The sequence below is a fragment of the Poecilia mexicana genome, unplaced genomic scaffold (assembly GCF_051168715.1).
Source record: "Poecilia mexicana isolate PSO_F unplaced genomic scaffold, ASM5116871v1 scaffold_16, whole genome shotgun sequence".
NCBI classification, from domain to species: domain Eukaryota; kingdom Metazoa; phylum Chordata; class Actinopteri; order Cyprinodontiformes; family Poeciliidae; genus Poecilia; species Poecilia mexicana.
In genome coordinates this window covers 28,372,335-28,394,815 of record NW_028263385.1, presented here as the reverse complement: position 1 = coordinate 28,394,815, position 22,481 = coordinate 28,372,335, and positions in this window count along the sequence as shown.

Here is a 22,481-nt window from a genome sequence, read left to right as displayed (position 1 = left end):
AGTAGTGGTTGGGTGAACCTAACAGAAATGTAAAAACTTTAAAATAAAGCTGCTTTTTCATTGCTGTTTAAATTCAGGTACAATTTTTGAAAACCAACGTTTAATCTGCGCACTAATCGGGAATTATCTCACATGAAGAAATTAGTTTTCACGAAATCACCAGTGACAGTCATCCTTCTGGTACCATTACCATCAATACAGATCATCCAGAACCCCATGTTGTGCTCTCTTTTTTTCAACTTGTCTCACAGGTTTTCTTTAGGACTAGAGTTGGAGGACTGACAGGCTTGGAACAATGGTGATTTTGTGGAGGAGAAAATTTAACCATTTGTGTTGATTTGGTTCCTCCACCAGGATTGTTTTTAAAATATCCTAGTACTTGAGAGTTTGTGATGCCATGAACTTCAGGATTTCATGAAATTCTAATTTTGAATTTGAAAAAGTGAAATTTAAAACTAAAAAAAAAAAAAGTCAAATTTCTTTACATGAGCTTTTTGGGGGTGCCAATAATTGTTGCAGCACTGATTTCGATAAAGTGATTTCTTGATCTAGTTGGCAAGGCTATCCTTTTCCAAATATTTTTAAAAATGAGAATGTTACTGCAGTAGAATATGAACTTACAATATGTCTAGGCTGTTTCTTTGGGCAGCATGAATATTTAGCTAACCAAAAGAATCCAACACTCATTTTGTTTGGCATCTTGCTCAAATAAAGAAAAAATTTAAATATGTGTTATGACAAACACAAAATACATAAACAAATAGAAATATCTTATTTTATATATCCTCTCTATGCGTCTTCCCAAAGTAGATTAATACAGCCTACTAAAAATAAAACCAGATCAATTTTATTTTTTAAAGGCTTCAAAGGTTAATTGTCAGATATTTTTACCCACACACATACATTTAAACAAGGCAAATGGATTTGTTTATCCAGGAAGGTTCAGTTGACTGTGGAGATGAAGACTTTGGCACACAACCCTTTATTTCAGGATCAGTGTGAGGCCTTCAACCTTACCTTGGCTTTGGTAAAAAGCAAGGGCAGAAAAAAGGTGTCAGTATCATGGATTGTGACACGCCATGTCCAATAACAAGCAACAACATAACATCATTTAACCTCTACAACGCACGTATTGATCCATCTTGTTGTTATCGCGGCGCGATCGCAGCTGAGGGCTCGGCTCAGCTTAGCTTCGGGGGCTGCTTGAATCCATCCCACTTTATTAGTGAGAGACAAAAAGAGGCCAGCCCTGCTGTTTTTGAGCCTTGTCCTTGGGCCATCCTTCTTCCCAGACCACTGCTGTGTGAGCAACACTTGGAAGATATGTGGCCGTCTGTTTCCTTGAGATGTGTAAATATACAATAGCAGGCGTGAGATATCATCTTTGCACTCTGGCGTAGATGGTGCACACAATCCCCTTGATGATTTACCAAAGACAATATCTACCGCAGTGCTGAATACGAAGGAATACGCCATTTTCTTTGGAATCACTAGCTACGTTTCCAGTACAAACGTGCGTAAAACTTTGTCGACATTCCGCTAATGTCAAAGAAACAATTTTGCAATTGCAGTGTTCCCATTAAATAAGAGACACAATTAAAATCACACATTTGTTCGTAAAATAAGTCAATGAAAACATGCCGCCCCATCATCCGCCAACTACTTCCTGTCTTCTTCGTAGTTTGCACCAGTGGCAACATCCTGTTGTTGATCATGTGACTTGTATGATGTGAAAAAAAGGTTTCCATTGTGGTTTTGTGAAATAAATAGATTTCGACATGGCCAGAAAAGACCTCATCCTAGCGCCAAAACTTTTTTATCAAAGAACAAGTGTGAAAAAGATGGAATGCAAAAATGCTATCCAAAGAGCTGAACAAAATGAAACAAAAACAAAAAAAACATTGTAATAGTATAAGATAAAAAGTTAGAATGCTTACTAAAATTAAAGATGTTGTAGTTGACTACATCATCTGCATAATTATGGTTATTCATCTTGTTACAACCAGAGCTAGTGGGATTATGTAGCCATTAAATAGGAGGGGTTAAAACATGAAACCTTGGGGAACCCCGCATGTGATTTTTATCAACTCTGATGAAAAGTTACTAATTGACACAATGACGTCCCTGTCCTCTAAATAAGTCATTTACCTACATTAGTTGACTAAGTGACCTTAAATATACCTTTTATATGGGAGCAGGTGTGAAGTAATGTTTGAAATGTCTCCACATGTCAAACAGGTGTGAATGAAACTAGTATAATCTTTTGTTCATCATGAGAAAGTTTAACTTCAAAGTCAGCATTAAATGCCAAAACAGCAAACACTTAAACGTCTGAATCAATATTTGCCTTTTCAAAACTGGACTCAAATACTACCTATATAACTAGAAAAATTAGCTAAAATACTGCATTCATTAGAGTTGTTGTGAACTTTGTGTGTGCCATATTACGATGTGTTGCTAGGCAGAGCCATGATTTTGTAAAGCCAGCGCGAGAGAGATCAAGCACTGCAGCTTTTGAGGTTATGGCTAATGACCGTGGCTGTGATATTATTACGCAATCACCACAGTTTTAATAGCACAAATAAATATTAAAGCAAGCTGTTAACATACTTGGGGGAAAATATGCCTGAGTAGCACCTTGTAGTCCATTGTCAAATATATTCTAATTAGCGGGCAGAAAGAGAGCAAGGAGCACAAAATGAGCACAATGACAGAGCCGGAGCCAAAGTTATCAAATTTGCTGTGAACACTGATAATAGATATGTATGCTAAGGAAAATGGTGCTTTAATAGAGTTTTTAACTGTAGATCTAGGATGGAAAATTGGACATGCATTCTAATTGAATACCTGGTTGAAAATGCACCTAGCACATGGTTATAAATCATCTGGAATCAGTTTTCTCGAACTCCTCTCCCTCTCAGCCACTTTACAAACACAGAGCAAGGCTTTTTCAGCCCCTGATAAGTGTTAATAAATTACCTGAATTTGAAAATTAATGGCTAGCCGCCTGCTTGGGGGAGATATCATTGTGTTTCATGAATATTTTGATTCTGTGATTAGATCAAAATGCTGTGAATTCCTAAACAGGCTCCATGCCCAAGCTCCACTGATCATTAACTCTTCCCTTCTTTAAAAAAAATAAAAAATTCTATTCCATGCAAATGTGCTGATATGGAATAATTAGAACGAGTATTGCCAGCATTTTCCTGCTGTAGCATTTGCATGACTTTAGATCTCTTCCAACTGATCCGATCCAAACTGAGAGAAAATGTATGTTTTTTTTTTCCCCTCTCTCTCATTTTGTGCAGCAGCTCCTCCAAAAAATTTACCTTGCCAGGAGAGATAATGGCTCACATTGTGATGTTAAAGAGGCTTGTATTTACAAAAAGAAACAAAGGCGACGTGGTTGCCAGCCCTGCAGGACATTGATTAGGCTCTTCCTGTCATTTTCTATTCACACACTCTATCAGCCATGTTCCAGCTCATTTGCTTTTTGTGAGCGATATGGATCAGATGGATCCCGTCACATTGTCGCAGCATCTACAGGTACAGAGCGTCACGAGGGGAAAAAAACGGCGGATTGTCAAACTTTAACCTGATGTATTCTGGTTGCCATTTGCTCCAAACAAACAAACGAAGCAGCTCCGCGAGCTGCTTCGTTTGTTTACCTCATCGCTCACACAAATTATTTCCGCAGTGAGACGCAAAAACACACCGGAAGGCAGCAGTATGCTGTGCCTGGCAAAGTATTCACACCTATTGAACTTTTCCCCGTTTTGACACGTGACATTCTTAAACTTCAGCGTAATTTATGGGAATTTGTGTTAAAGATCAACGCAGAATTTAGTTTCCCTTTGGGATCAATAAAGTATTGTTGAATTTGAAAATAGTGCATATGCAAATGCATGTTTATTTTTACAAATAGAAAATTCAAAAGTATGTTTTTGTGTGAAAAAAAGACACCGTTTTGAATCAATCATCTTTTGGTCTGGTTCTCCACCAGTTCTGAAAAACAATTGCTTCATCTTTGCAAAATTGTTCTGGCAAAGTCAGAGTACCTGGAGAATGTATAAAATAGTTTGAGTGTGAGACACATTTTTAATTGGATTCAGGTCTGCACTTTGACTGGGCCATTGTAACACATGCTGGCTAATAGTAGAAGGTTTGATTTCAACAAAGATCTTATTTTCATTGCATGGAATAGACTACAAGATTTTCTAGACAAAAAAAAGCCAGAAAAAGTTTTTCCAAAAAGTTAGGAAACTCTACTGCAGCTTTTATCAAGACAGAAACTTTGCCACTTTCTTTCATTAAAAAATACTGCATATTCAAGTTGTTTGTGAGTAGTTAAAAAAACTCAAAGCAAATGTATTCTGTGTTTCATGTTGGAAAAACTGGATGACCCCCGAGTATTTAAAACACTTTGGGATTCTGGCCCAATTTGCAAAACGTTTGGACACCACAGGTTTAGGGGAGAGATCAGGTTAGGCTGTAGAAATGAATATAAGTCAATGGAAATTCTCTACAGAGAAGATAAACAACTTATGTATGCTATATAAAGATGACCACCGTCACAATTTTCACCAACAGGGGGAGGTGATTTCTAGAAGTGAGGACATTTTCCTGTTCCTTACTTTTGTCTCAGGTCTACTGTGCTCTACTGGTTAGGTTTAGAAGTACAGTGTGGTTTAAGTTTTGGTTAAGGTTAGGATTAAGAACTGACCACTAATGGTCAAAGTTGTGGAAAATGCAGTTACTAAAATGAATGGAAGCTGCTTTCATGGAAGTACAACGGTGTGTGCGTGTGTGTGTGTGTGTGTGTGTGTGTGTGTGTGTGTGTGTGTGTGTGTGTGTGTGTGTGTGTGTGTGTGTGTCTCACCTTCCTAAGGCCCATTTTTTTCTATTAAATGAGAAAAAGCCTGAACTCCATCAGAAGAAACGTTGCCTTTGCATTAGGAGTTTGGGTTAGGACTAGGCTGTGAATTGAGTTTTAGGTTAAGTTTAGGTTTGGAATGGACTGGGCATGGTCCAGACGTAGGGTGAAGGTCAGGGATAGGCTATGAAAACCAACAAAAAATGAATGGAAGTCAAAGGAAAAGTCCTTGTGAAGACAGAAAAATGTAAGTGTGAGTTTGTGTTTGGGGATGACTGGGTGGAGGGAAGGGAAACGTGTGTGTGTGTGTGTGCATGTGGGTGTGTGTGTGTGTGTGTGTGTGTGTGTGCCCAGCAGCTGCACAGGGCCCGAGGGACAACCCTGTGTAGATTGGGTCTCCTCAACCCACAGCTCATTAGTGGAGAGTGAAAGGAATCCACACAGATGGCTGTCAACGTTCAAAAAAAGTCGGCTGCCTGAGACATGTCAATTGAGGTTTAAGTTCCTTCTGCTCATCTCGGTGACACTGCAGTATTCCAGCATTATCTGTTTATTCTAGCCCTAAAAAAAAGTGCGACAACAAAGGAGCCCGGCGACATCTGAAAATGTGTTTTCTAATGAGCGCTCAGTCTACTGAACAGGAGCCCGCACTTGTCATTCATCACCGCAAATTACTCGTCCTAACTTGACATGTTTTCAGCGCCACAGATGACGGGCTTGTCTGTTCCACAAACGCCGAGGATGGTCACCGCTTCCACTGGAGACGAGGCGCCGAACGGTCCGGCGAGACGGCCCGCGGAAAGAAAAAAAATCAATTAGATTGTTTACCTGTCAAAGTTGGAATGCAGGACATGCCACTCATCATTTTTACTCCAACACTGTCACCTGCTCTCCTACTGTTATTCAATTAATGCAGCTGAACACGCCGGTGGGATACCGCACAGGTTTTTTTTCACTGACCGTATTAGCTCTTGGTATTCATGCATTCACTCTGAACCTCAAAGAAACTGGCAAAATAATAAAAGAATAAAATAAAATAAAAATCTTTCAGGACCCAGGTCCACCGGTGGGAAACCAAAAACAAATGCAAAAGTATAACATAGCTGAAAATGAATTCAGCACGGTTGCGTATGGCTATACTTTGAGCATAATGAAACATCGGAAGCAGGAAGGAAGCAGAAGGTTGAACGTTGGGAAGCTGTGACACATTGCTGTAATGCATGTTCAGCCTAAGAGGTTTAAAGAAAAAAACTATTGGATCAGAGACTAAAAAGCCGCCTCCATCGGGTGGGAAAAGCTGCGGCAACTGTACAAATTTCCAACAGCTGTTTTCTGACAACGTTCAAATCAGGTACGTCAACAGAACCGGCTCGTAGAACAAACTGTTTGTGGATTAGAGAAGATTTAAAAAAAAAAAAAATGAAGAAGGAAAAGTCAGTAAGGAAAGAAGCTGACTTGCTGATTCACTGGGGAGTAGATTAAAAAAGTTGCCCCGGACCAGAGATGCTACTTTTCAGTAATTGTACATAACCCCGATGTGAACACCACTTGAGCTGACCTACTTGTGAGGCTCAGAAAACTTTTTTATCCTGCAGCCAAGTCTAAAAATAACCCCGTGGCCAGTTTTAGATTCATCTCAATGGTAACTCTGACAGTTCAGCAGAGTGCCAGTGACAGAGTCCTGCTAAGCGGCGTTAGCAGCAGCAGCAGGATACGGCTTAGACGCTCATCACATCAGTGGTCAACAAATCTGCTTCCTAGTTGAAAAATAAAGCACAATTAAAAGGGCATCACTTTATTTTATACTGAACATTCAGTCAAAATGGGCACATTAAGGAACGCAATTTTTTTTTCTTTTATTGCTTATTCGATAGGGACAGAAAAGAAAATCCAATGCCAGTATCACACTGTACATCGACATGTTGCATGTAACTGTTCCCATCCGGAAATTTCGGGCGTGCACACAACACTGGAGGGCAAAAAGATTAATATTTTACTTGCCATCCAGCGGTAGAACAAGTCCGATAAGAAAACGAAACCTGTAGTTGTAGCTGTGATTAATTAGTGCAGCGTGCCACAGCGAAGGGTAAAATAACGCAGAAAAACCGTTCAACAACTCAAAACCACTCGTATTCTTTTTTTCTCGCTTTCCGAGTTGACTAAGCTACACTGACTCGTTGCCATGGCAACTAAATGATGACAACAGTAACACTAATGTACTAAGATTTAACATCAAAAAGCATGCAGACACTTCCCACACAAAGAACTGAACATTCATTCCGTTACAGTATCACGTTTATAACACAGAGGTAGAAGATCAGTTCAGTTAAACACCTGCTCTCAAGACGATCCGTCAGAGTTGCTGTGTGGGTTGCCTTTCTTTTTTTTTTTTAACCAAACTGAAACTCACCGAATTCTGCAGCACATCTAGGTATTAAGGTTGTCAAAGTCAAGCTAGCATAACTGACCTACTTCCCTTTCCCTCACTATTTTTTTTTTTTACTTTTTCCTGACCTTGTTATCCACTTGTAGCAAAGTACTGCATTTCATTTCTTTTTATATATCATATATATATTTAAGATTTAGCAAATTATATTGATAACTTGACAGCTAAAAAGCCAATGGCATCATCATCAGCTAACAGTTCTTTTGCCCTGCAGGAGGGAGACAGAGAGCAGGATCTTATGAGCGTGACATTAAGCTGCAATGTGTCTACAGCCGTAGTTCTGTAATTGATAAAAAAAAGAGACATAAAACAATGTACTTCAAACTGAATCAAAATAATTACAATATTTTAAAACAAAAACAATTCTGGTTCATTTTAAGCCTTGAAATTAATATTTTAATGTCAGTTATGGTCTTAAAATCAGACGGTGATGACTTTCAGATATTTTGGCGGTCTGTCCAAAGCTTGTCCTGCAAAATGGTATTTCATAATGATGACTCATGGTGCTTCTAGTGACTCTATTGCTGTCATACAACCACAAAACTATGCATCCACGATCATGACTTGGCTGACGCTAATGTGTGTGAATCTCTTATTCTCTTTTGATTTGCTACAGTTGCTTGTTCAGGGATCAATAAGAAGTAGAGTCCCTTTAATCATTCCATGTGAATGGCAGCAAAATGATCATGTGAACAAAAAAAAAGAAAAAAATTACATTGAGTTTTTCCTCTTGTCTTTTCACTCCTTTTCTTGTGTTTTGCACACATGTCGTTGTGAAAGGCATCCTCGTTTTGCCGTGCTCCTTTAAGACGATTCGGAATTAGAAGCTTTTCATACGTATTGTGCGGCTCGGCGGGACTCCATTAGCCCGAATCAAAGAGGACGGCGGCCCGCGCGCCGAGCTGCACGGCAACGTGGCAGCCTGCGTTTCAGAAAATAAATACCAAAATTGCTGCTTACAGTAGCGGACAATGCAAACAGACTAATTAAAAGATAAAAGGGGAATTTCTTCCTTGTAGTTGGATGCATTTTTGCATAATGGTAATGCTGTACTGTTGGAAAAGTCACTGTGATTCTAATAAGGACAGTGCCTTGTAAAAGTGTGCATTTGAAGGTTTTTTTGTTTTGTTTTGTTTTTTGCATTTTGGCCTTTGTAGAATAATGGCAAGATGAATGTCATAAGGAATTCAGTCTGCTGTTTACCAGAAGCCACACAGAAGATACTCTGGACAAATGAGAAGGCGAGGGAGGAAAAATTATTTTGCACAAAATTATTCTTAGATAATGAGATTTGATTCTGCTCATATCTGTTTAGTTCCTTTCGAAATGAGCTGTTTGAGGGCCTCCTGTCACTTTAAATCCAGATAAGCTGCTCCTTACCCTCCAGCCCCCCAACTCAAAGTTTATACAAGCAAGTAAAAATGGCTGCAAACAAATGCGTAATTATACAACCGAACATTTATGAAAAGCAGATGTGGAGCCTCCTGTACAGCCAACAAGAATGCAGCAAGTGGGTTTTGCATGAGACGTCAACAATAAAACACTTGTCTTTTCCAGCAGCCATTGTACAGTGCATGCAGCAGTGAAACCTGCTGAACAAATACTTTGGATCTCGGGTTAGCTTGCTAGGTAAAAATCTGTAGGTTTTGGAAACACGTCATTTCCAGGCACCAAGAGATCAACTTACCAAAAAGTAGTTTTTCTAATGATTGGACTGTTTTTAGAAGCTTGAATCTTATGCCCTTTAAAAGTTAGTCCATGCCTTCAGCAAACAATTGTTTCTCAGTGACCCTGAACATGGACATAGAACTAAACTGACTGGGTTAGTTTAACTGATATTCATATTTTACATGACCCAGTTAAAGTTCAGGTCTAAATTTTAATATGAGACAGGATTTACTGATGTCTAATATCTCAAAATGTTTAGAACTGTATCTGCAGCAAAAGCTGGAACTACAAAATATCAACTCAAAAGGGCTCAACTCAAATTCACACCCTACTTTTTAGATTTAGATTTATACAACAAATACATTGGGAAGTGTTTTTTCCGTTCCTTGTATCATATAAAACAGTAGCTGTGTTTCCATTAACCATAAAACTGTGACAATCGAAAGGACAAAAATAAATTTGCTCAACAAAAACACAGCGATTTCGAAAACTCACTTTTCAGTAAAGTATTTTTGCCCCAGGATGAGGTGCGTTTTCAGCTCTGTCCAAATAGATGTATTTCATAGAACAGCAACAGTAGCACTTTTTTCACAGCATACAAGTCACATGATCAACAGCCGGATGTTACTACTGCCAAAAACAACAATGAAGACAGCAGAAAATAGTAGGACGATGATGGTTTGCTTTTCCCCCTCCAGAGCTCACTGAGCTTCAGTCCATAAACAGTTGTGTGTCATTCCAGTGTGTTGAATCCGTAGCTCTTCTGTAAAACTGGCAACTTCAATTTTTCCCAAAAAGCAGCATACAAATAAGGAGCCAACGCCCGAATTATGAACATATTTAATCCGTTTACACTGGTTGCTGTCAGGATTTTTAAAGGCTTCTCACTTGAACAAACATATTCATGAATTATTTTTAATTTATTATTTATTAGAAAAACACTGGAATTGTGAAATTGTGTTTTATTTTCGACATTAGCAGAATATCGACAAAGATTTGCGCCCATTTGTAATGGAAACGCAACGAGTGAAACACAGTGAGGTCTGTGGTATCGTAGCATAACGTTTAAATAAAGCCTTGGCGTTGACCCCTGAACCGACACGGGAAAACCGAACTGGCTGGTTCCCGTTAAATCTGCGGCCTTCTCTCCTCCCCTCTTTTCCACCAGAGTTCCTTCTTTCCTCTTGGAACATCTTGGGAACGTCGAGCTCAGACAGCAGGATTAGTCAAGGATCCATCTTGAGACGCAGATAATGTTTACGCACGCAGGATCCCCCCCACCCCCCAAAACCTCGACCTCTCCTGTGCTTTGCGGTTGCTTCTGCTGTACTGATTAGAACTCCAGCAGAAATGGCTATTTGTTCTTACTGCTGCGGTTCTTTTTCTTCCCCCTCTGCCCCGCTGCCACTTCCTTTGTGGAACTGTTTTTTTTTTTGTCAGCCACCCCTCTAATTTAGTGCAATAACGAGTCACAAGTAGGTCAGCACCAGCCTGCAGCCAGCAGCGCCTCTGTCTCAGAGACTGACAGCAACATGGAAAAGCCACAGGGCTGTTTAAATATGCCCCGCGGTCGTTCCCTCTCGCTCCGTCTAAATGGCTGAAAGTGGGTGGCACTACAGATCCACCACTGGTTTTTCCCCTCATCCAATCAATCCGGTTTATATTTTTAGTTGTTTTTTTTTTTCTCCCCACAGCGTGAAGAACTTTTTCCCCCACTTTTTCTCCCTTCGCACGTCTCTTGGTACGAGTTCAGCGCAGTTCTCGTTTTTGGAGTTGGAGCCACACACACCTTAACAACCGTGCTCTTGTAGTTGATGTAAGGGAATGTGTGAGTGTGCGCTCGCCGCCTCACCTGCCTGTCATTGTGAATGACAGGGAACTTTTGTGTGTGTGTGTGTGTGTGTGTGTGTGTGTGTGTGTTCAGGGACCCAGCAGCTGGCGTCACACCTGCACAGTCGCACATTCACTTCCATCGGGGGACCGTTTCCTCCTTTTTGTTAGCAAGCGGTGACACTTTACAAATAATTTATTTGCGCGTTCGTGTCTTCTCGCGGTTTCCTTCTGGCGGTTTGTTGTTGACATACTACTCTTTTCTCCGCGTGCCGGATAGAAATCTACTGAGGAGAAAACTAACAAAGTCTCGTGTGACCAGTGGCTCGACGAGTCAAAGTAAAACAAAAATAAAATAAAAAAAGATCGGTAAAGACAAAGCACACAAGACGATTAGGTAAAAGGCAGGTTTTTGACCCGCTATGACACTTCTTCTTAGTCTCCACTTAAACGCTCACAATTATTTAAATCAGGCAAGCTGACATTTAAATATTAATAGTCCTCACTTACACACGGGAAACAATTACATGTTTTGTGTGATTGTCAAGAGGGTGAAAAAGAGCCTCGATTCCGACTGTTACACACTCACACAAACACACGTGCGCGGTGCAAGAGGCAGGGACGGGGTAAATTTAATTTAGAGACATTCTCTTCTTCCCTCCACATCCTGGGCTTGTAAGACACTGAAGTGACTGTTCTTTGCCCGTGTAAAAGAACCCATTATCAAAGCATTAAGATATGATTAAACTGACATTTTCTTAAGAAAAACCAAAAGAGTTGGGAATAAAAGGGAAAGAGAGAACTACATACTCCAGATCATATCAGGAAAGAGAAGGGGTTGGAGGTGTGGAGGGGGGTGGAGGGGCACATACTGATCTCTGAAGGAGCTTATTACAAGAAGACAAGCTCAGCGGTGTGCTGATCAGAAGCATGAGAACCAAATGCACCTGCTAGATTCGACTATCGTTCACAGAGCGTCAGTCAGCGCCGAACCCGTCCAGCCCGGCCCTCCGAAAAGGAAAATATGTAGCTCAGATCGACATGGAGGCTGGCAGATCATCTGATAGTCATAAACCTCTAGAAGGAAAAGTAACGAGCGCAATTAAAACAAGTTAAGCCGTTTCAGAAATTACCGGGGGGTTTTCACGTGATCTCGCCCCACTGCGAACTGATACGGGTCTGGGAACCGAAGGGGTTTCTGAGTGCAGTGCGAAAGTCTTGAGGCTTTTCTTCGTTTCTTGACGTTTTTGTTCCCCCAGTGAGTCTTTGGGACTCGACAGGAGCTCAGTCAGCCCTCACTGTTAGAAATTCAAATTCAAATTAGAAATTCAAAAATGAAATACTTTTCAGATCACTGAATGCACCATATATAAATAGTACCAGATTGTGGTGACAAGGTCGCTCGAATGTTTGGAGTGAAAAGTGAGGAACAAAACTCAAATGTAGCCACAGTGAGCATCATCGAGATAAAAGCACATGGACTGGGAATCCTGTCCAAAGTTGGGTGTTGTCACTAAATCTGGTGTCCAGAGTCGGTCCTGAAGGGCCGGTTTCCTGCATAATTTAGAGGTTTCCTTCGTTTACAGACCTAAATCAAAGATGTTTTATTAAAGCTGCACTATGTAATTGTGACAAAAATATGTCTTGTATATTTATTAAAACTTATGTCATTACAATGTGTACTGAGAGATAATCTGTGAATGGATTGATCCTTTTCCTCTTTCCTGAGCTACTATCAGCATCTGAAGAAATGCACCCAAAACAGCCAATCAGAGCCAGGAGGAAGGTCTTAATGCTGTCAATCAACTTCATGTACTTGCTGCTAAATGTGTTAATGGCAGAGAAATGAACTGCCCGAGTCATTGTTGGCTGTGACTGAAGAATTTAAAACTAACTTAAAACAAGTGGATATTTTAACTTGATCAAATGAGTGAAATAATACAGAAATGTGTTCTTGTTCAACGAGGTGAGGGCAGTTTTCTTGTATATTGTGAAATATTTCCTTGGCTTACAGCATTAAGTGAAAACTATTAAGTTAAAGATTAATGAGCTATGAGATCTTAAAAATCAAGGTTTGGACAACGTGTCTCTTGTTAAAATCAACTTGACATTCAAATTCCGAGTGAAAACCAAAACTAATTTCTAGCTGAACCTTCATTTTTAACCTAAACCTTTAAAAGTATTTCACAGTGTACACATTTACAAATATAATTTGTAGGACCTTGTCACATCTTATCTATTAATATACATAACAATCTCAGAGTGGAGAGCTCGTCTTCCAGCCTGTGACTTTATGCTTCTAGGAATGCTTTTTCCGAAATCAAGACGCTAAATAACTCATTAAGAAGATTTTTACAGTTTTGACCAGGGAGAGCAAACAGCTTCCCTTCTATTTGTCTTTCACCCCCTCAGACAAATAAAGCCTACTGTAGAGGATGAGGCGTGTAGGAGTGCAGGGGGGTTTACAGGATTGGGCGAATGAATGTCAGGATTTTTTTCCCCCTTTTTTCTTCCAGGCTCCCAACTGCCGCCGAGGTATGCTCAGCGTTTGATGTGAAATCTGTGTAATTTTCTGAAAGGCATCGCATTATCACGAGGAGTCAAAAGCTTTCTGGCAGTAATTGCTGCATGGCCGCAGACAGACGTGTAGCGCACTTTGCAATCTTTTCCCTGCAGAGATTTCTAACAAACGAATGCAGAAAACATGAACCGCATGTTGTGGGGCTTTTGGAGCCGCTTCTATTTTGGGTTTAATGGATTCAATGTAGAAGAAGAAGAAAAAAAAATACGTTTTAATGTCCGTATGTTGGCGAGAAAATGTATTGTTGGGTGTTATAAATGTAAAATGCAGAAAATGTTAGTATTTTTTTCTTGTTTTTTTTTTTTTTGCATTGATTTGATGCAAAAATCACTGGGAAAAAAAAAAAAAAGTAGAAACATCCTCTTCAGCTTCCCCCCCCAAAATATCAGGGTCACATGGGAAAGCAGAAACTCTAATAAATCCATAAACAACAAAAGCATAAAAAACATCGTCTCCCTCCCCAGAATGCCTCTCCTCCCTCCTCGTTTCACAGTTTTGTCGAAGGAGGAGAGATAAAAAAAAAAAAGAAAAACGTACATCGACACGTTGAGTGGCAGAGAGCGTAACATTGTTGCTGATTTTCACAGTTTCACTCCACACACTCTCCTGCTGAGTTAATAAATCTGACCTCTGCTTAATTAAAATAACAGACCATCCTCCACCGAGGACAAAAAAAAAAGAAGCAGTTAGAGAATTATTTTAACTAATCGTTAATTAAGATTCAGCAAAAAAAAAAAATACAACAAGAAACCTGCCAGTGAAGATGGATCTAATTTTAGATTCACGTTAGAGCAGCTGGACGTAGAAGAACTGACACGTTTCTTCTTCGAGTGTGTGGAGGCAAAAAAAAATAAAAAAATTTTAAAATCCGCTTTCCCCCAAAAAAGCAGCAACCCAACAGGAAAATAATCACATAGCGACTGCTTATTTAGGGATGTTATGGTAATGCTGGGCTTCTTTTTTTTTTCTTTTTTCCTGAAAGAGTCAGTGTTGCTGCGTTAATTGCTAATTTTGTAGCGCTGATCTTTTGACCGCAGAAGGTGAAAGAGGCCAGAAACACAGTCACAACATAATGACGGCGCTGTAATAACCGCGCCTCCTCTCTAGTCCCACGTTTTACCCCCCCGCCCCGCTTTGCTGCTGTAATTCTGCTAGCAAGGACTGTTAAGAGGATATCATTATCATGTGTTTTCCCCGAGTAAGCTGCAGATTTGGTTAAATATAGAGAAGCCGTGTATTTTTTTTCCATTTTTTGTTGCCATCTCCCTCATTTTTTTTTGGTTTTTTTTTTTGTTTTTTTCTTCCCGCAGTTTTGCGTTAAAGCTGGGTCAATCTGACCCCCCTCCCAAGGCGATCCTTCTGCCAAAGAGAGCCACAGATGTAGCCAGTATCGATGCCATGCTAAAAAAAAAAACAAAAAAAAACTGATTGAAAAGAGACTTACATGTTTTCAAAGCATGCTGGGAACTGGGGGCCAGGCGAAAGCCCAAAGTATTAAAGCTGAGATAGTCACCAGTATGCTATAAAAAGGCAGCATATGTTGCTCAAGTCCAGCAGTGCAGAAATGATCCAAATTCTTAATAAAAAATTGTTTTTTTATTAACATTTAAAATGATATTTTTTAAATCATATTTTGTTTCTTTAAAGTCACAAATTATTTCATTTATAGTTTAAGATGTGGACATTGAGAGCTTACATTTGCAATATAATGAAAAAAAGAAAAGAAAATGTTGCTATTGAGAGCTTAAAAAGTGTTTTTGCAACATAGTGGGGGAAAAAAAGGTTATAAAATGTTGATATTGAAAGAAAAGACATTGAAAAAAAACCCTGAATATTCTCCTCTGAATGAGAGTTTTACACTCTAAATCTGATTTTATGGCGTCTGTCATTTCACATCCATCCTGTAAAAGCTCTCAGGTAATTAAGTGAAAACATTTGTGATGCGATCGCTTCATCCCGACTTCAAACGGAGGAGATTCTGAAGGACACAGCAGAGCTGGTAGAAAGAGTAAAAAAAAAAAAAAATAGTGACACCACCAACTGAAGTTAATTAAAGACGATTTCATGAATCCCATTTTTTATTCTCTGATATTCAAAGATCTCCTCAGAAAGTATCAATGGCAGATTTAGTGAAAAGAGATTTTTAATTAGCGAATGAGTGAGGAGTGTGTTGAGTTTTTCTTCTTCTTCGGCTGATATCTGTGTTTTATCAGTGAGATGGTAAAGAAGAAAAGGAATCATTCATCCGACTCCCCCGAGGAGTCCCATTGTTATCGCGATGCACTGTTCCTCCTTAAATCGGAGAGCAGAATGGAAATTCGGAGCTGGAGTGTGTGGAAGCCGCGGCTCTGCGTTTGCATATTTATTCAGCTGTCATATCTATCTGAGCAGATCATCAGAGGAGATAAACTAAAGAGATGAGGGAATAATGGCTCCCTCTTTCTCCCTCCCTCTCTCTCTCTCTGGATGATGGGAGTGTATTCCTGAAAAACACCAGGAACTGGGTAAACAAAACGTTCCTGCATCACCCCCCCATATGCAAAGCCAGGAGTTTTTAAAATGAGCCACAGTTACTGATGGCGCTGATGATTATGATGAAGATGTAAGAAAAATTTTAAATTTTAATGTCACACAGGTGTACGTTTTTAGAGAGCGAAAAGAGCAACTGAGAAAAAGTTTGCTGCTTTCGCACCGAGGAGGAAATGACATTTAGAGGGAGATCCATGTTTAAGCTTTAAAACAGAAAACCAAGAGTGTCACATTATTATCACTACTATTATTACTGTTATTACCTCTTATTTTATGAACTTATGCTCAATAACAACCTGCCAGACACAAACTGAGCAACTTTGGCAGAATTGCCCCTAAAAAAAAAAAAAAAAATTTATCAGCTTCTAGTCACTTAAAAAAAAATATATATATATATATACATACGTGCTCAATACATTTTGAATCATATCTATTGATTTCAAATGGAGAATTTTTTTGCAACTCTCTGTAGGATTGATGAACTTGTGAGTTGTTTGACCTTTCACCTCACTCTTTTATACCGATGCGCCTAAAAGGAGTTCCAGGCACATCGCTATAAATATTCAAGCAATTAGCATTTAAAATCAACTATATGCTTCAGTATACTACAACAGAGAGGCTGATCTATATATGACGTGTTATGATTGAATACATCAACCTAGTAGAAGCTAAAAACTGTCATAAAACTTTGTAACTGAGAAAGGGTCGACTGTAATGAGGAAGTCAGACTCACTTGCACTGTAAAATGGAATCTGGCGTATAGTAAATATTACTCATAGAAAAGATTTCACTTAAGCATATCTGTAATTATCAATGGTTCAGTTCAAAACACGTGTTGCTTTACATCCATAATGAATCTTATCTAGAGATTTTAATCAGAATTCATCTAAAGATAATGCTTCAACAGAGGTCGATTGTTTTAGATGTGTTGCATTGAGTTATTGTCAGAATTTAGGAAAAGCTGGGTATCGTCATGAAATATTTAATAGTCAGTTTCTGTGTTGAAGCAGAACCGTTTCTTTTTAAATGACAGCAGTGATGCTAATGAAGCACTGTGAGGCAACGTTAGCTGTGGATGTCAAGTCAGAATGATTTTATTTTTTATTCTTTACTAATATTTTGGTGAAGTGCATGTCTAAAACACAAACCATCTTCTATTTCTGCAGCTCTTTTTTAACAGCAGATGACTTCTTGAAAAAAAGCAGTGAAGGAGCTGATAGTTGTGTTACTAAGGAGGATGCAGCTGTTGTGACAGCCATTAACGCTAGCTTTAGCTAGCACAATGAAACACTGTGAAACCTTATTAATTAAGTGTGTCTGCTACCGAGTAATCTGAGCTTTTAAACATGTTTGAAGAATGATGAGTCTGCACTGAGCAATATGAAACACATGGTTATCCTTTTGTTTAGAAACTATGTAGTGCATGTGAACTGTGTGTGTTTTCAGATTATTACAATATAGTTAAGTCAAGTTTAGCTTATTTATGTAGGACATTTCAACAATAAGGCAATTCAAAGAGCTTTATGTCATAAAATCATAAACATCTTAATATAGTTATTAATTGTGAAACAAGCCATAAACATCACATTTTGTCAAATATCAAGCAAATACACATCAAATATGTTGATCAGTTTTCTAGTTACTACTAACCAAATGCAACTCTAAACAGGTGGGCTTCATGTCTTTAAATAAACTCTGTTTCTGCTGTTTTGCAGTTTTCTGGAAGTTTATTCCACAGTTGTGGTGAAATATGTTAAATCATATAAACTAATAATATCCCATTGACTCTAAAGTTTAACTTCATGTTAAATGGCACAGATAAAAACAAACTGAAATAAATTTGTGTGAAATAAGGGTGGATTATATGGACTTAAAGTTTTATCACGATAATTTGTGGTACTGTTGCGATAACAATAAAAGTGACGATAACAAATATTTATTACTACTTTTATAGGTATCTGTGTGACTGTGACTGATTGCCACAGTATTTATAGCCCCACAAACACAAATAGTGCTCTTGAAAAATGTTTGTATCATGCTTCACCAGCCACATAAAGAGTATTTTATATCACTAAACTGCTCACAGTAACTATTTTTAAGCATATTTTCAAATGTATTGATACTCTCACTTAACAGTGGAGAAAATTAACAATCCCGACAACACAGACGGTTTTGAGGCGTCCTAAGCACAATTAATTGGAATTTATTGTGACAGTCATAAATCGAGATTCTTATAAGAAATGCATCATGATAAATGATGAGCGATACGATAAATGCCCTCCCTAAGTGTGAAATTATCTTTGAAAGTGTTTAAAACTGAATTTGGTGAACTAACAAATTAAATAAAGTATTAAATTGAATTATTGTTCATTTAACCATCTTAGCTGTAACAGTTACAGAATTTTAACTCAGGAAAATTGTTTAAAATCTACCCCCATGCCCCGAAAAAATGCCTGCAAACTGCTGCACCACTTTTATTGCTTAAACCATCAGGTCGCTTTATGACTGTAGACGTCCATGTATGAATGAGGGTATCATCATTTATTCCTCAATGCATATGTGGACACACTCTCTACTACAGTAATGATAATATAGAACAGCTAATTCAACAACACCCAAGGAAGCCGCAAGAAGACACTGAAACTTTGCTCAATGGTGCCATCTAGTGGCCACTGCAGGAAACCCCAGGACTTCACACCACAACAAGAGCTCGTCCCCAAAGCTTCTGCATGGAGGGGTGGAGAAGAGGGGAGAGTTTGGATAACAATTATCAGTTGTATTTGCATTAATGTGATTGCTTTGTCTGCAGACTCATCTGACTGCAATTATAAAGAGTAGCATTAAAACACTAATTAATTAACTCAATTGTGGTTAGATTGATTAATTCGAAACAAACATGAGATCGCAAGCAAGCAAATGAGCTTGTGGAGTGCCGATGCATCTGGGAGAGCCGCTGCAGAAGACATTTTGATTATCTGCAGACACATGTAGTTGCAAATCTTTTTTAATTAACACGAACAGACAGAGGGAGTGCAAGTCGGTCGCGAGTCTGTCCTCGTCTGTGGCTCGTAATCATATTTTTAGTCAATTTTTTTTTTCTTTTTTGTTTTTTAAGGGTTGTTGGTTTTGAGACGGTGATGGAAAGGGAGCTTAATTATTGTCAAGTTTTTTGGGGGGTGTAGCTTGTCCATGTGGAAGTGTGTGTATATGTCGAAAAAAAAAATCCTGTCATGCAATGTCATTCTGCAAGAAAATAAAGTTGATGAAATTATGATCAAAAGCAAACAGATGGCAACATAAATCATCCATTCGCATGTCTGCGTAGCAGAACAATGACTCACCGCCCATCAAAGGAGGAAGGAAAACATAAATCTTGCGTTATTTTATCCAAACACATATGATCGCCGTTATGAAATTTCTAATGCTGCTTAAATGATGGATTTTTTAGCGTGAATTTTTTTTGGATGTCAATCAGAAAGTTCTTCCAGATGGATGAATTCGGCTTCATTTTCAGCTCAAATGCACGCCTGCACCTACATTACCCATGAAAAAAAAAATTATATATATAAAAAAATAAATAAAATCCAGGACCCCTGTGCCAAATTTAAGAGGGAGCAGGTTAGTCAAAGCCCCCTTTTTCTCAGTGTGCTGTCTGTATCTGCACATGCAGAAAAGCCTCATCAAAGAGATACCAGTAAAGTGCATGTAATACTTTAGAGATTTAATGCAGTTTTTAATTGGATAGAGGCCCATTATTTTTCAATACAGAAGGGGCACTGAGGCACATAAAGCTCTTGAATATTTTTTGCAAATCATGTTCAACAGCATAATGATTAACCGTGGCACTAAATTTGCCTCACAAAATGAAAAGCAAACTTCATGCAAGGCGTAATTTAATTGTTTCCCTTCACATTTTCTGCCTCCTATTGTTGGAAGCTTAACATTTTTATTTTTTTTTAAACAGAGTCTGCTCAGCAGCCGCCTTGTGACGCCGTCGCCTCCACAATGTGACTGACGAACGTTGCGAGGGAGCTGCAGATTCCCGTAAGGAGTCGAGTCGGGGAATCCTGCCCCGCTTTAAGTCACGTTTAATGCCCTATTACGCAGATAGTTTTTATTTCAACGCTGCAAATTAGCACTGAATACCCTAAAGTACTTTGGTGTCATTACTGACACTGATTTTTTTTTCCATAGCAATACATCATTTTCCCTTTTTTTCCACGTCTTCCTTCATTGAAAATATGTCTCAGAGTGACAAATGCATTTTCTATTCATCGTTTTAATGATGCATTACAAATGTTCCCTTCAATCATGTAAAGTTGAGCCATATTTTCTTTGCTATAGTTTGGAATTGCTTTGTGTTTCTTTTGTTGTTTTTCCCAGGATTGTTCAGTAAACATTGCAGCAGTCGGTGCAGCAAGTCCCAGCTCATCCTGAGGAGAACACTGCCCTCTGGTGTGTGATTGGTGGTAATGCAGCCCTGCTCTACTTTTTTTTTCCTCTTCTGAAAACCCAGGTTGAGTCAGATCGAGTCTCACTGGTCAAAAACTGACACGCTGAACTAAGGCTGTAACTAACAATCATTGTTGTGATCGATTATTCTGTTGATTTGTCTGACTAGTAATCAGTTAATCGGATACAAAAAAATTGGCACATTCTGCAAATTTTTCATTTTATCCACTTAAGCCTTTTTTAAGCAATATTACAAATTCTTAAAATAATGCAAATAAACATATTCAATTCATTTTTTTTAAAAAAATAAGGAAAAAACATTTTATTGCCTAAAATGCAAAAACATAACATTCCTTTAGTGAACATTATGAATCTGCAGCTGAGATTTCCATGCAAAATGTACACATTATCTGTACAGCTTTGGCACCACAGCACTGCTTTGAATAAGGTGCTCTTTCAGAAAATTGTGTTTTGGTTTTTTGTTTTGAGTTAGTTGATTTCAATAATTGGTTCATCACAATTAATTAATTTAATCGTTTCAGCTCTATAACCAGCGTTACTGAATGTGAATCAAGCGCTTAATATTACAGAAAATATGGGGGAGGGGGAAAGAAATTATACCTGCAATCTGTAAACGGGTCAAATTAAACATAAAGCTGCAAACATGTGAGTGTGACTGGTTATTGTATGCACAAACATCGATACAACTGAAAACACTGAAAATCTCTAGGTCCTTAGAATTATTTTTGCTTCATTTTTTATTGTAGTAACAGAATACGTTCTCTCTCTGTCAGAACAGAACTGAACCAAAACCTCGCCTAAAAAAAAAATCCAACTTAACCCGATTAGTTTGGAATAAAGATGTAATCAACAGTTCAAGCAGATCTGAGAAGTTTTTCAAGAAACGAGAAGCAATAAATAGAAAGAAAAAGGAACATTTGTGGAGAGAGAGTTTCTCTGGTTATGGCAGATGTACCCATGTCCACTGGACATTTTCACATTCTGAGCATAAAACAAACTTCAGAGTATTTTGGGGGCAGTAGAAGTTCATCTTTCTACCACTGGGTTGCCAGTTTGAAGATGATCCTCCCCCAGGTACTAAGTGTTTTCCAGCAAGTTTTCCTCCAGGATTGTCTTGTATAAAGTATCCACCCATCTTCAAAACTTTCCCACATCATGATCCTGCCACCACCATACCTCTACGTGAAAATGATGGCATCAGCGTTGTGAAAATAAGTGCTATATTTCAGCCAAAACCATGTTTTGGTCTCATCTGTCCAGATGAAATATGGCCTCTAACAAATGTTTTTACTTTTAAGAGTTAATTTGTAAAAATGATTAAAAATAATATTTTTCTTCTGCTTCACAGTCAATGTAGTCCATCATTTTCGTCTGTTATGATAAATTCTTAATCGAATATACTTACGCTTGTGGTGATAATGTGTCAGTATCTATCAAAGTACAGGAGATGTGAATACTTTCGAACATGAATGCCATGTGAACTTGATTTTTTTTTTCTTTAATCTGCAGTGAATGCAGAAGACTGTGTGAATCTGAGCCCAAACCCAGTAAACGATCCTCTGGCTGCCTGAGCAGAAAGCTCTGATAATCTGCTGCAGGATGATCTCATGTCACTTTTCGCTGCACGCCTTGCCTTTCCGATGCCAGTTTTCCATGCTCGCCAAAATTCACTTTGCGGCAAAAAATTTGAAAACAAAAAAAAGTAAAAAATAAATTAAAAAAGAAAGTGACATCTATGTTAGCGTGTGGCAGAAATAAAAACGATAACAGCGGCTTTCCTCCAAATCCAGCAGAAACAACTTTCCCTCAGTCAGCAATGCTGGGACTTTTCAGGAGATGCCATTGCTGCATCGCTGGGTTTTTTTCCTGCTTTCTCTGATTACTCCTCTCATCTTATGTAAATCCTCTTAAGTCACATGTTATTGTTTATTGCGGCTGTGAAGGTTAGGTGTTCCTAAGCCCGGTGCGCGCGCTTATCTCGCCGCCACATGCGTCTTTGTCTCCCTCCAATGTGTCTTGTTTCGGTAATGCGCTAATGGATGAGCGGAAGTTGCCTGGACTGATGCGCCGCAGACAACAAA